The 12,001-nt window shown below is 32.5% G+C and overlaps 1 protein-coding gene across 1 annotated transcript in view; it reads right to left on the bottom strand.

The window, feature by feature from the left end:
* Positions 1-12,001, bottom strand: part of Pgant2 (polypeptide N-acetylgalactosaminyltransferase 2) — a 230,077-nt gene that overhangs the window by 17,901 nt on the left and 200,175 nt on the right. The window lies entirely within an intron of this gene.

Genomic DNA, 12,001 nt, shown 5'->3' with positions numbered 1-12,001 from the left:
GCCACCGCCCGAAAGTCGAAATATTTTTGTGTATTTTCTTTACAATTTCTATTTTCACACACGTTTAATTGTACAGAGCATTATAAATAATCCTTCGTATATCTCTAAATAGTATTAAAAAAAGTCAATTTCCGCGTCTTTCTGTTTGTGCGGTTAGTTCTTCTAAACTTGTTGTTGATATATTCAACACATCATTCACCAAATATAAACAAGTCATTACTCAATTTATTTCAGAAAGAAGGATATCAAATATAATATAATTTAACTATAGAAACTACGTAGCTCTGTTTATCTTACCAAAGATTTGTAATTTTCCCAGTATTATATTTTTCCATCTTGCATGGTGGAGTGTCTAGTTTCCACTTTATTTCGTTTTTACCTTGTTTTTGTTTAAGAGGTTGTGTTTTATGATGTCTTCTATTTTCTTTTTTATTTTGTTTTTCTTTTATTTTGTTGTGTTTATTTAGATGTTCTCTGTAAAAAAATTTAAAGAAATAACATGTAAAATCCCAGCCGGGCGTGAATTTAGAAATAAATAAATAAACTATAAAATAGAGTTTGGTAGGGTTTTCACTATCATTTAGAGAATTTCTTCCGGAATGTTTATATACATATATACATGGATATTATATTTATAAAATAAAAAATACTAAAAATAAAATAAAATAAATAAAAATAAAAATAATAATTAAAAATAAATAAATAAAAATGATAACAACTAACAATTTGTAGGCTTTTAAGACAGTTAAAATACATTTAAATTAAAATAAAAACTATAGCAGACTTAAGATCATGCGACGACCAGTGTTTTTTGATATAGTGTCCTCTGCGTGCAGTTCTATCTTTTATAAGCATAAACTTTTTAATATAAGTGTGTTTGTCGGAAGTGACTTGCCAGGTAAGTATGTTTTGGTATCTTTTCTAAATAACAAATGTAGATCCTAGGAAATAAATTGTACAGCGCCCTAGAGGTGATTTTTCACAAAAACGGCGCTCTACAAATTATCCAATTATTATTATTATTATTATTGAAAGTAGAGAAAAGTCGAGCAACGTCTGGTACACGTCAGGTAGTGGGTTGTGAGTGTTGTGTCCATAAAATAGATCAGAGGCCAATTTTAATCGGTTGCTTTCTTGTGGAGGATACATCTAGTGAATTTCATATCAACGGGATGATAATATATAATAAAATTGCGAACAATACTGTTATATTTCAGTTCCCACGAACTATTCTCACATAATTAATAAGAGAATAAAAGCCCCAACGAAGCACCGTTGGTAAAAAGTAATTATATTATATCTTACGAAATCAGTTCTTGCCCTGATCTCCCATTTCTACACCATAAGGCCCATTTTACCTGATCACACACGATACTATTGTGAAACGATAGAAATGCATTCATTATGACATGTTCAACATTCGAAATCATTTCTTTGTCGGAAATATCTCGTTAGCCTTTAAAAACATTACATAGCTCGCCAAATATTAATAAAAATATTACTATAACTAATGGCGCTGATTGTCAATTTGATGACAATGGTATATTTTTGAGTTTTCCGCAAACACCCCAATCTTAGTAAGAGAGTGGATACTTTGGGATGGTCCGATGCTCTGTAGGAAACTCGCTTGCACAGCGCGGGTGTAAACTGTGCACCCTAAAGTTTAAGTTTAGACTTACGGAATTCAATACTTCGTTTGTGTGAAAGCACTATGAAACAATACATGTGTTAGGTAGCTAGCTAAGTCCTCCACTTTTTCACCAACAATATTTTAATTCAACAATAACTTTTAATGCACATTTCAAACTTTGCGGCAAAGGCGAGTAGTAGCTGATTTAATATTTATAAATAGAATTTTAAACAATAACCTAGACTGTATCGATGTTAATTAATCCTAAAATACCTTTGAGACGTACACGACATAGAACGCTATTCCACACGCTTAATTACAAAACAAATATAGCATCTAATTTACCAATTAGCCGTGCTCTTCATAAATTCAATAATATTTGTCTGAATTAGAACATCGACATTTTTTTGGATTCACTGCCCAAATTTAAAAATGTCATCATGTCAATAATATCATAAACTATGCACACATATACACACACTCAGACATCCACACACTCAGACATCCACACACACAACTATACACTACATAAGTCACCCGGTAGTTACTGAATATACATACCACGGTTCCATGATATTTCATCAAAAAATTCAACACACCTTAAAAAGTGATATAGACTCAATAAAAGTGATAAAACAAAAACTAGGTTTAATAGTTACCTATGTAACCTAGTTTTTGTTTCATCACTTTTCATGACTTCATATCACTGTTTCGAGGTGTGTTGAATTGTCATTTTGATGACATACCCGGTCACCACATACCACATATGAGACATTACAAGGAAACATATCATACCTACCCACATTGAAATATTTAATAGCTGTAAATTGTTTCATCACTGTATGTTTCCATAATATAAAATAGGTAAATACAATAAATCCTACGGGGATCACACAACACATTTAAATTTATTCGGAGATTTACAACGTAGAGGTGCGTTATTGTTAATGAATTAATCATATTCTTTGTAAACGTTACTTGTTTACAAGAGTTCCAAATCAAACTAGCTTCGAATAAGTTATTCGTAATTAACAACACCAGAATTCATATACATATATGTAATTATCATGACTAGCAGATAAAAACCCTAGTCGCCCTAAATTAAAAACAATCTGTTCTAATGCAGTTAAATGTCAATCGTGTACAACAAATGTTGGGCATATATTTGGCTTGACTTCTAAGCCGACAGAATCAACAACTAATGACCATAGCCTATAACAGGCATTAGTATGAAAAAGGAATATCCCTTCGTCAGTGTATCATGCAAAATGTATCAAAAGTAGTTTACAGACGTTTAATCGTGAACTGCATAATGGTGTATTACGTAAGTGAAGTTAGTTCAGATAAATGCGGTTTGGCCTCACCACATTCTCTTTAATAATTGTAAATATATTTAATTTATAATGTAAAGGCGTCTCGCATTTACCTTCTAAATCAATTTAAACTCGTATTAAAATGATGCAGGTACAGAGTGGGTCAACAGCATACGCACTTAATAACATGAGAATGAGACCGTTAAGTTAGTAAACACATTAAAAAAAGATTTAACTGTTTTTACTTAAATACTCATAATATTATTAACGCAAAATGAAACTACTAATTTTATTAAGGTTATTAAAATGTACGTACAAAAACATAAATTCATTGCATATCGTACTAATTTTCATAAAACGTATATGTTTTCCGCTTACTAGGTTTTATCATTCTTTAAAGTACCAAATCAAGCAACCAGGCGAAACATATAATTATGCAATAAAAATTCCGGGAATAACTACCACATACATGCACCTTTTTTGCATTAATAAACTTGGAACAAATATTTTTTTTGTATTTCTTTGGCATTCACTATGTAACAATTTCTAGACATTTTTTGTTTTTTAATGAGTTTTATTATTCACAATGTACATTTGTTACTTATAAATTTTATTAATTAGCGACCGGTTTCGACACGTTCAAAAGAAAAAATCACTTAAAAATATAAGTGTAAAATATAAAATATAAATTTGGAAAAAATCACTTAAAAATATCGACATAATTTCAACGTTCATTTTCGTGTTCTGCGAAAGTCCCATTCAAGTTCTGTTATCATAACATTATAAGCTAGCTGCTTGAGAGAACTGAAATAATGATAGAACTTGAAAAAATCTTTCACGGAACTTGAAAATTAACTTTGAAATTTGATGACTTGTTCAAATTCTCCGAAACAACCGGTACTAAGAGATAGATAGTGAATGATATTTTTATGCATCATAATATTATTATTTAGGAGCATTGAGTGATTGCATATATTTTTGTACAAGCTGCACCCCACTATGATTTGCTGTGGCTCAGTCTGTCTATGCAGATAGAGAAGGAATAGCGCGTGTTGCTTTTACGTCCAACCGATGGTTCTGTTTTAAAAACAGCATGTTTATCCAGATGGCGCTGTATAAAAATATGAGCATGTTTTTACCTGTCACAGGTGACACCTATATAATATAAGTATAATACGCGTATTCGAATGCAACGATATGTGAAAATTTCAAAGAAATCACTGAAGGACTTCCGGAGATTTAAGATTTTGAACAAACGAATATTTAAATTGTTATTTATATAAATAGACAAATTATTCATATTGGTCACTTATAAATTATGTATTATGAAAACACATTATTATTTTTACGCTTCTTCAATTTGAAAACTGGTTTATTATTATTTTTTTCTCTTTTTTCTCATGTACATCTAAACGCAACTTTATATCTACCATGTACTGTGTTCATTTTTTATTGTTAGTATTATTTTTTTTTAGCTTAACATAAAAAACTCTTTTTATTTGTCTCTGTATCATGCAATAAGTCATGTGAAAGTCAGTCATAAAAAATTTATTCTAATTTTTACTATTTTCTGAAATGAAATAATTTTTAGGCAATCTTTATATTTACAGAAAAGTCAAAAAATAGCAGAAACAAGAATGAAAATTAATTCAACACAACAAAAAGCACGATTTAGAAATTTATGACATGTTGTGTTTTTGTCACGAAAACCCATAGGAGAGATTTTTTTAATAACGTAAGCCTTATGAAAGTACCTATATTTTGTGTATAAAAAAATAAAACTCGCAAAAACGCCTCAAAATAGGTGCGGTTTTATTGACCCTATTTGTAAATATGAACGCCAAGACATATCGGATCGTTAAAAGAAGATTTTTATTATTATTAAGAAATAATTATACACCTTCATTAACATAGTCCACAGGTAATTTCAAACTCAGGTTCTGTATAAATTAATTAAGGTACTTGTATCTCAATACTTATGTTCGTTTGATGTGTTACATAAAGATGCGTTCATCATTCCTAATACGATCGTGATTGCCAAAGAAGATCGGCTTATCGAAGGTTGGCACCTGTACTTTCAAACTTACGCAAGACAGCGAGAAAGACGTTCACAAACTCATATTAAATTCCAAAGCTGCTTCAATATCACGACATTTTATGTACCACAATATTTTACAAGTCTTGGAAGAAGATACTTGTGGTTCCAATAAATCAAATTATTACATAAAGGTAAACTGATTACACCAGCGATAATTATGTTATAGCGTGTGCCTTCCCTTTCAGAACAGGTGTAAAAGCTGTAAAAGAAACTGTACGAAAAACATTCTTGGAGACAGCTGTAAACCAACTTTTGAAAGCTTCGTAGAATTTAGTGAAGGTCATAGTCCATATTGTGTTTTTAATTTTTCGTGTATTTTGTGTATTTTTTTTACTAAATAAATCGATCGAACGAGGGGACGACTCATATCTAAATAGTATAAAACATAGTCGTTTTCCGCGTCTATCTGTGCGCTTAGTTCCTTTAAACAACCCAACGGATTTTGATAGGGTTTTCACTATCATTTAGCAAATTTCTTCCGGAAGGTTTTTATTTTTAATACGTATATGTATATTACATTTATAGAAAGTAGAAAAAAGTCTCCGAGTAATGCCGGGTAGTCGTCAGCTAGTAAATAATGACTAGCTGACTTGTTCGCGGCGTTGCTTGACGTTTCTCTACTTTAAATAAATATAGCATGAACGAATTATATATATATAAACCTTCCGGAAGAAATTCTCTAAACGATAGTTTAGATAGATAAAAACCAATAAAAATCTGGAACATAGTTTAGAAGAACAGACGCGGATAACGATATTGTTTTATATTATTAAGAGATGAAACGAACGTAAAAACAATATTTTGTTTTCTATGTGATATGACCGATCTTTCACAGAACTGGTGAATTGTTTAAATTTTGTGAAGCAACCCGTCCTGTTTACATAAAATAATTCACGGTTAGGGGCCGTTCAAGTATTACGTAAGCAGATTTATTACAATTATTTACCCCCTCTTCCCCCTTGTTGCCAGAAGTAAGCAAAGCTCTTACCCCCCCCCCCTCCCATGCTTACGTAAAAATTGGTACCTATATGCATTTTTCTGTTAATGTATTCTGTTTTTTAAGCGAGTACCTAAACGTATTAATTATTTGTGGGAATCCCCGAATATGTATTCGGTTTTCAAACATAGACAATGTGTGGGTTGCCAATGTGTAAAAAAAAAATAACTACTGCTGAGCAGTGCTGACGTAATCACTATCTCGACCCCCCCACCCCCCATGTCATCAAAAATAAGCAAAGCAAATACCCCCCTGCCCCCCTATAGTGCTTACATAATACTTGAACGGCCCCTTATCTCCGTATTATGTTTCACCTGAATTCATTTAAAAATAATATCGCCTATTTTAGCTTTCTGACTGAAATGGGTCGACTATATAAAAAGGTAGAATGTGCTGAAGTAGACATTTTTGTCGAAAAATTATACAGATTCTGCAAAATGTCGAGATAATTACATTATGTATTATTTTATTATCTCTCGTGTCTCTTTGTATTATTTGTCATTTGAGTGAGTTTTGCAATTATAATATGTGTATTGAATATAATGCATCCTTCGACAGAGTAGGATTTTAAAATTTTATGTACCCATTTGTATCATTTAAATTTTTAGAGTATAAAATATTTTTTTTATAATCAAGAACTCATTGTAAATATATAAATAATAATCTAATAACGTGTTTAAAAATTCGAATCTAAAAGCCTTTAAAGGGTATCGTTTAAAAATAGTCTTATTCTGTCGAAGAGTACATTCTGGGGAGTTAATTTTACAGTTCACTTTCAAATATTTTAACCGGAGGGAGGGTTGGTGACTGGGGGTTGTCGGCTGTGGAGAGGAAGGGGGGGCACTCTGCCCGGACTCGAGTACCTACACCCTTCAACAACATTATGACAAAAACCCTTCAATTAATTCCGAGCTTGTGGAGAGAAAAGCAACTTCAAAAGCTTTTCTAAAAACACGAATAGAAATGTTTCTTGAGAAGAGACAATGCCCTAAAATAAAGTCGGAATCTTAACGACGTAAGTGAAGAAGCCATGCACAAAAAGATCACGAAATCTGTCAAAAAATAAACGAAAGAATTACATTTCAAATATAATAGATATTTTTTTTGTAAAAAAAAATCATATTATAAGTAAGTAGGTACTTTATAGCTTGTCTGAATTCATCATACAATAAATTTAAATTTTGAAAACGACCATTAGATACAGCAAATTTGAGTTCATTGAATAAGATTTCACGTGCGACTAACACACAGCACAAAACACCGACATTAGTATTTTGAATTTAGGATGATCGTCGATGACATACTGTACAACATCTCTCTGGAACTACTATAATAAGTCACTACTTTAAATAATTATTACTGTCTGCAATCGCTGATGCAAAATTTCTGAATATATTGAATTTCAACAGGGAAACATGCTTAAACCTCAATCCATGGTACACATTCCGTTCATTACGTTATTTTATAACTACAGAAATGTGCGGCCTTGCCATAAAAAAAATATTACATAACATGTGGTAGTAACTCTCCAAGCGGATCTGAAGCTTTCAGTGCATTTCAAATGATGATGATATGAAAAAAGTATGACACAAGCGAACGCGATGAGATAATAATTATTGTAAAAGTGAACGGAATGGATAAGAATGTAAAATGGAAGATGATAGACGTCAGCCTCCGTAACACAATGGCCAATAGCTGGACCGGACTGAGCTCGTCATCATTTCGTCACTTCTGCAGGGGAACTCATACAAGGCTGCGATTGCAAATATATGCTAGCAATAAGATACAGATTGATGTTTCTTTGTTAAATTGAAAACCAAAACGCCAAGATACAATAGTACTATAATTGAACTGCGTCTAAGATGAAGAAATATTTGACATAGGAGCGGGTCGTTAATAATGCAATACTTTGCGATGTTTTTAATTTAACTACTTATGATGCATGTAACCAAGTAAGTAATACTCGTATACCGCGTACTCGGCATTTTTACCTTTACAAGTAAGTAATACTCGTATACTATGTACTCGGAATTTTTACCTAACCTAACCTAACCAAGTAAGTAATACTCGTATACTGTGTACTCGGCATTTTTACCTAACCTAACATAACCAAGTAAGTAATACTCGTATACTGTGTACTCGGCATTTTTACCTAACCTAACCTAACCAAGTAAGTAATACTCGTATACTGTGTACTCGGCATTTTTACCTAACCTAACCTAACCAAGTAAGTAATACTCGTATACTGTGTACTCGGCATTTTTACCTAACCTAACATAACCAAGTAAGTAATACTCGTATACTGTGTACTCGGCATTTTTACCTAACCTAACCTAACCAAGTAAGTAATACTCGTATACTGTGTACTCGGCATTTTTACCTAACCTAACCTAACCAAGTAAGTAATACTTATATACCGTGTACTCGGCATTTCTAACCTAACTAACCTAACCAAGAAATTAATACTCGTGTATCGTGAATTCGGATATTTTAACCTAACTAACCTAACCAAGAAATTAATACTCGTATACCGTGAATTCGGATATTTTAACCTAACTAACCTAACCAAGCAAGTAATACTCGTATCCCATATACTCGTATGCACGTGTATGTTTTAAACTGACCAATAAAGAATCTCGGTATTTTTAGCCTAACCTAACCGAGTAAGAAATACTCGTAATCCGTGTACTCGGCATTTTTAACCTAACCTAACCACGTAACTAATACTCGTATTCCGTGTACTCGTATATAACGTGTATATTTTAACCTAACAATGTAAGTAACTAGGTATTTTTAACCTAACCTAACCTAACCAAGAGATACTCGTATACCGTGTACTCGGTATTTTTAATATAAACTAGCGCAGACCCGTGAACAATCACGGGATAGTCTGAATTCTTGACAAATCAGTTCCAATTTTGAAAACGACACTCAAAATAATTTTCTGGTAAAATATATTAACATGCCATCTTCAATTACCACCAGAATAAGCTGCTTTAAATAAAAGATTTTCTTACTGTTCGTGAGCGTTTTTATTACATTTCGTGAGCGTACTTAAGAAATTTTCTCACAGATTTAATATTTTCAAATGTTGTCTTATCAGAGGTAAAGAAGGACCTCCATAATTGATTTTATTTTAGCTATATACTACATATGTACAAACTGATAAAATTTAAACGGTCGATTTCCCGAAAACGAATAAATAATTGTCTGCTTGTCTGAATTATTCACACAATCAGTTCCAATTTTGAAAGTGACACTTACATTCAAAGGAAATTTGAGATCATTGAACCAGAGTTATTGAGGATGCACAGACAACTGAAAAGAGGATTTTTGATAATCCACGTAGTCAGGGAACAAAGAGAATAAGCGCCGCGTGCGAATTTTTTGCGTATATTTTCGTAACGATCTAGCACAGGTCCCTGGTGACTCAAAAGGTCGCTACCTTAAATTAAGCTGAACATTGCTCGTTCCATAGTGGAAAAGGGCTCACGCTGCTGAAAATAGCTGTCAGATTGATTAAGTGTAGAATAAGGAAGAGCGTAAGGCCATTCTCATACACGGAAATAGATCCAAGCCACTCGAGTTTTGTCCGCGTAGCATACGCATTGCTCATACTAGTAGCACAGTATCCGCCATACTATCTTGCTATTGTTCGAGCACTACGCTACGCGTCAACTACGTGTTTGAAGTCAGTTGCGTGCTACTGACAGTGCTGGTAGCACGCAACGCGAGTTGCATTCGCATCTACTACTCATTTGTCAGAAATGACTTCCGAATATGATTTGAATGTTGAATTTGTTCTGGAGGTGGGAAAATAACCTTGTTCATATAACTATAATTTAGAGGAATACGTTAGAAAGAAATGCGCTGATTGAGGTTGGAAATAAAATACCATTTGACGTCATTCTCATGTAGTTATTTGGCAGCGAAGAACGCCCTACAACTAACATTTATTTCAATTTAAATTTTTAATTTTAATTTAAATTTAATTTTTTTTAAAATACATAAACGGCTATACTGCCTTTTATAAATAAACATATAATAGAGTACAAAAGTAAGAAAAATAATATCATTACATAATAGTAGTTTTACACTTAAAAATAACATACAACTATTTTGTGTATCACAACCAAAAATAACAAAAAAAGAATAATGAGAAATATCATCATTTCATTTCAACATGTCCATATTGCGTATATAAAGTTAAAATATGGAAAAATAATTTTTGAGTGCATGTTTATATTGCGCTATTTTTAAGAAATAAATGTCGCCGATGTTAGCATGTTCATTTCCCAAAATGTGTAATCGACTGATTGGTGATTAATAATGTGATAATGTATGTGTGTTCGTTGTAAGAGTGAACCCAAAAAATTATTAGGATCGTTTTTCATGCTTGTAAATATAAAGTAGAACAATATTAATTTCCTCGTCGCTAGAGTCACTTGACATCGTATATATTCCACAACTGCACTTGAAAAAATGATCAAGTTCAATATAATTCGGGTAGCGCCGTGTTCGGAAACAAAGCTTTGAAGAGTAGCATATCGGTAGGCTACTTGTGGTTGCATCACGGTCACGTAGCTTGTAAATCGATTTTCCTCGGTTGTGATCCAACAATTCAAATATACAACACTATTTCAGAAATACATCATAATCCAACGATGCAACACATTATGCAGTTGAAATAATGATAACCGCAAGTCCGTTTCGATATAATTTATATACCGTGTCTAACGGAGATAAATCTTGTTTCATTGCAATAATATACACTCGTATATCCACCTGGAGATGGTGCAGAGTTGAGAAACAATATTCCTCCAAGCAAATGGACGGTTGCAGCATTCATTTACGAAGGCAACTAACTCTGAATCGAATCGAGAACAGAAACCAGAAATATGTGATTTACGCGAAGTTTGAATTATATACGAGAATTGCATCGTAAACCACAAGAAGCCCTTTAATCACAGTAAGAAGTCTTTAAGTTTTCGAATGCCATTTGTGATTTCACATTAATTTAACCAGTTGCAAAGTAGTGGGTAAATAGATAAAAGCAGAACCTAACTATAAAGGGACTATCGCAATCATAGAACCTTTTTAACGACCCGCATTTCATGCAGGATATTTTAGAGATATCCATGGATAGCTTTATTCATATTCGGTATATATTATTCGTTATTCTATAATTATCCCAACGTTTAACCAAGTAAACCTTTTTCGGGGAAGCCAAGTTAGTCACCATTGCAAAATAAAAATTCCACGGTTTGAATAAAAATAAATTAAAATTAAAAATCAAATGGGTTTCGGGCTGGGGGCTGTGCGGTTACTCGGCTTAGAAGTTTTTGTTTGTTTGAAAAAAAGTAACAACAAAAATATCTTCGGAGAATAAAAATTTAATTTCCATGTTTTATCCCAAATAAAGTCAGAAATCACTAATTAAAGTAAGAAAGGTACTTTTGTTAACACCCTATGCTATCTTTGTAGGCATACAAAAATGTTAATTTTATAAAAATACCTCAAATTAATGTGCCGGTGAGCACTCATTTTGGGAATATAAGTAGGTATATCGAAGGTAAAAAGAAAACATCGTTTTATTTAGTTTTATTAAAATACAGAACATTCATATTTTGGGATGCTCCGTGGAGGAAAGGAAAGGAAGGAGGCATTATGAATCTAATGCTCCTAGTACACGTAGGCCCAACGCAATGCTTTTGGCCAATGCGGTATTTTCAGAAACTATGAATACCGTTAAATATATGTGAGGAAGTTTATTTTTCGGATTACGATTATGGTACACAAAATATGTGATTTCAATATTATCATTCATCACTATTGATTTCAAAACCGCACATTCGTAAACGCTTCCAAATGGCTACAAATTCATTATGACATAGAAAACGCCTGGCTGGTAAGACGGCTGTCACTTGGCTGTCACCAATATCCGATCAAAGAACAAAAACCAT

The sequence above is a fragment of the Hesperophylax consimilis genome, chromosome 9 (genome assembly GCF_061612785.1).
Source record: "Hesperophylax consimilis isolate HC1 chromosome 9, BYU_Hcon_1.0, whole genome shotgun sequence".
Classification (NCBI taxonomy): domain Eukaryota; kingdom Metazoa; phylum Arthropoda; class Insecta; order Trichoptera; family Limnephilidae; genus Hesperophylax; species Hesperophylax consimilis.
This window is presented reverse-complemented; position numbering and strand designations above follow the sequence as displayed.